The sequence below is a fragment of the Budorcas taxicolor genome, chromosome 9, assembly GCF_023091745.1.
Source record: "Budorcas taxicolor isolate Tak-1 chromosome 9, Takin1.1, whole genome shotgun sequence".
Lineage (NCBI taxonomy): Eukaryota > Metazoa > Chordata > Mammalia > Artiodactyla > Bovidae > Budorcas > Budorcas taxicolor.
In genome coordinates this window covers 54,345,805-54,349,801 of record NC_068918.1, presented here as the reverse complement: position 1 = coordinate 54,349,801, position 3,997 = coordinate 54,345,805, and the positions used below count along the sequence as shown (strand labels likewise).

Below are 3,997 nucleotides of genomic sequence, written 5' to 3'. Positions count from 1 at the left end.
ATCTTCTGCTTCTGTTAGGTCCAGACCATTTCTGTCCTTTATCGAGCCCATCTTTGCATGAAATGTTCCCTTGGTATCTCTAATTTTCTTGAAGAGATCTCTAGTCTTTCCCATTCTGCTGTTTTCCTCTATTTCTTTGCATTGACCGCTGAGGAAGGCTTTCTTATCTATTCTTGCTATTCTTTGGAACTCTGCATTCAGATGCTTATATCTTTCCTTTTCTCCTTTGCTTTTCACTTCTCTTCTTTTCACAGCTATTTGTAAGGCCTCCTCAGACAGCCATTTTGCTTTTTTGCATTTCTTTTCCATGGGGATGGTCCTGATCCCTGTCTCCTGTACAATGTCACGAACCTCCATCCATAATTCATCAGGCACTCTATCTATCATATCTAGGCCCTTAAATCTATTTCTCACTTCCACTGTAGAATCATAAGGGATTTGATTTAGGTCATACTTGAATGGTCTCATGGTTTTCCCTACTTTCTTCAATTTAAGTCTGAATTTGTTAATAAGGAGTTCATGATCTGATCCACAGTCAGCTCCTGGTCTTGTTTTTGTTGACTGTATACAGCTTCTCCATTTTTGGCTGCAGAGAATATAATCAATCTGATTTTGGTGTTGACCATCTGGTGATGTCCATGTGTAGAGTCTTCTCTTTTGTTGTTGGAAGAGGGTGTTTGCTATGACCAGTGCATTTTCTTGGCAAAACTCTATTAGTCTTTGCCCTGCTTCATTCCACATTCCAAGGCCAAATTTGCCTGTTACTCCAGGTGTTTCTTGACTTCCTACTTTTGCATTCCAGTCCCCTATGATGAAAAGGACATCTTTTTTGGTTGTTAGTTCTAAAAGGTCTTGCAGGTCTTCATAGAAGCGTTCATCTTCAGCTTCTTCAGCATTACTGGTTGGGGCATAGACTTGGATTACTGTGATATTGAATGGTTTGCCTTGGAGATGAACAGAGATCATTCTGTCATTTTTGAGATTGCATCCAAGTACTGCATTTCGGACTCTTTTGTTGACCATGATGGCTATACCTCCCACTAAAAGGAACCAAAATGGACCCCAGTGTAAATCCCACCTAAGGTGAGCTCAGTATATATCCTCTCTTTCTGCTCGCTGGACACCTGACACTAAGCCCCTTGGTAGGTGGGCAGATGGTGCTGGGCCCTGCTGATCCAGCCCCCTCTGCTGCTTCCTAAAGACTGTTAGAGGGGGGAGGACTGCCTGAGATCCACAGGTCACCCTATCACTGGTGTTGAGCCCATTCAATTTTGAATTATCAGTCTTTCTCCATTTCCCCCAATGTCTTGGTTTTGAGAAACGTAGCAGGACTTTTGAACTAGGCTTTTTTGTTTGTTTATTTGGGACATGTTAAAATATTAATTTTGAGATTTTACCTCCTTTCAGGTTATTTTTGCTAATATCAGATGTATATATGACAGGTTTATGGTTCTTTTTTTTAACCCTTCCTAGGGTTTCTTCAGAGAAAACTTTGAAGATAAACTCCTTGATATATATATATATATATATATATATATATTTTTTTTTTTTTTTTTTTTTTCCTTAGCAACTTGTTATCACTGGAATCAAAGGCAAAAAATGATCTATTTTTGAACTGGTTGTATTTGTACATCACAAGTAAAAAGCGTTTTTGTTCAGCTGCCCCCAAAAAAGAAAAAGATTTAATATTCTCAGTGGAAGCTAGAGTGAAATATTGGACCTCTCCTCTGAAGAATACTTTTCCATCAGGGTTTCAGAAACTGTTCCTGTAATGTCAAATGATTTGAAGTAAGAAGCATTTCCTTTAAAAAGCAGGTATCTGATGGGCAGGTCAGTTAGATATAAGAAGTTTGTAACTACCAGCCAGTCATTTGGTTTTTTGAAAACTAGAAGTTTGGTGGAGTAAGTACAGCATTGCCATTCTCAAGTTGAACAATCTCAAATCTTTATACGAAAACAGTAATAATTTTCCTTGTGTGCTTGATGATGAAGGGTCACTGAGGGAAAAATGGACAGAATATTTAAGGGCAAATACTTGATAAATATGAAAAATGAATTTCTCACCCCATCATCTAATTACTAGACATTATTTAATAGCTTATTAGGGACTTCCCTGATGGCTCAGTGTTAAAGATTCTGTCTGCCAATGTAGGAGATGTAGGTTTGATTCCTGGGTCAGGAAGATTTCCTGGCAGAGGAAATGGCAACCCACTCCAGTATTCTTGCCTGGGAAATCCCATGGACAGAGGAGCCTGGTGGGCTATAGCCTTTGGGGTCACAAAAGAATCGGACTAAGAAACAACAATAGTTTATTAGATCCTAAGAGAACTGTGGTGTTGGAGAAGACTCTTCAGAGTCCCTTGGACTTCAAGGAGATCCAACCAGTCCATTCTGAAGGAGATCAACCCTGGGATTTCTTTGGAAGGAATGATGCTAAAGCTGAAACTCCAGTGCTTTGGCCACCTCATGCGAAGAGTTGACTCATCGGAAAAGACTCTGATGCTGGGAGGAATTGGGGGCAGGAGGAGAAGGGGACGACAGTGGATGAGATGGCTGGATGGCATCACTGACTCGATGGACATGAGTCTGAGTGAACTCCGGGAGTTGGTGATGGACAGGGAGGCCTGGCGTGCTGCGATTTGTGGGGTCACAAAGAGTCGGACACGACTGAGCGACTGAGTGGCTGAATTGAACTGAACTGAAGAGAGGACAGACTAACATTAATTCATGATTATTAGAAACCGATACTGACACTTGCAGGAAGAAGTTTGTTAAAAATTATACTCTAGCTTTTCTAGGTTGAAACACTAACTTCCTGTCGTTTAGATAGTGAACTGGGTCTCACATGATCACAGGCTTGGGCTCACATGATAAAAATAAATAATCCAAAGAACCTCCTTCATGCCAGAAAAATATTTCAGAGCTAGAGGAAAAAGAGAAGACCCGGTCTGTGCAACCTGGGGTTTCTGTAGCTTACATTATAGGGTGTGTGTGCGCTCAGTCCTGTCCAATTCTTTGTAACTCCGTGGACTGTGGCCCACCAGGCTTCTCTGTCCAGGGGATTTTCCAGGCAAGAATACTGGAGTGGGTTGCCTTTTCCTGCTCCAGGGGATCTTCCTGATACAGGGATCAAACCCTTGGCTCTTGTGTCTGCTGCACTGGCAGGCAGATGCTTTGCCACTAGCACCACCTGGGAAGTTTACATTATATCCATATGCAAACACAGTCCTTCAGGATACTTAACAAGTAAGAAGTAATGATAACCTCTTTATTCAGAATCCAGTAGTTAGGCTGACTTTAAAGCGACTCTGTGGGGCTTTCTTTTTGGTGGGTCTGAGTTTATGACAGAAAGTATAAGTTTTTCCAAACTTTTAATCACTATTGACCCTATATTATGTGTTGCATGCTTTATCTCAGGTGTCACAAACAACTCTTTCAAGACAGATGAAAAACTTGAGGGTAAGGAGAAAGATAACTTGCCTGTGATCATGCAGTTTACAAATAATGAAGACCAAAGACGGGTTTTGTCAACGACCACATTCTTAGCCAGTAAATTCCTCTTAATGAAAGAAGTAGCAATGAGGAAACTAGAAGATTCTAGATTTTGTGGCTGTAACTCACTTAAAAAAAAATGAAATGCTTCACAAATTTGCATGCCATACTTGGTCAGGTTGCATGTTAATCTTCTCTGTATCATTTTGATTTTAGTGTATGTGCTACAGTAGTGAGCACTGTAACTCACACTTACCTTGGCTGAAAAAAGAGAGACCAAAAACAGTTGATTGGCACTACAAATAAACCCACGCAATTTATTAGACCTGACCCCTAGTGAGACTTTCCTTATCTTCCTTCAGTCATTAAACTTTGACACTCTTAATTAATGGATACATATGTCAGTTGGGCTTATTGCATATGAAAAATGCTCAGGAACAAACAAAAAATAATATGTTGTTCCCAGGAGCAAGTAAGAGATTATTGATTATGATACGTGAGAGTT

General features: G+C 40.3%; 1 non-coding gene across 1 annotated transcript; it reads right to left on the bottom strand.

Annotated features, from left to right (window-relative positions):
* Nucleotides 1-3,625: 3,625 nt before the first annotated feature.
* Nucleotides 3,626-3,732, bottom strand: LOC128053618 (U6 spliceosomal RNA). Its single transcript, XR_008199939.1, has one exon. It is a non-coding gene; the product is annotated as a U6 spliceosomal RNA (small nuclear RNA).
* Nucleotides 3,733-3,997: the final 265 nt, after the last annotated feature.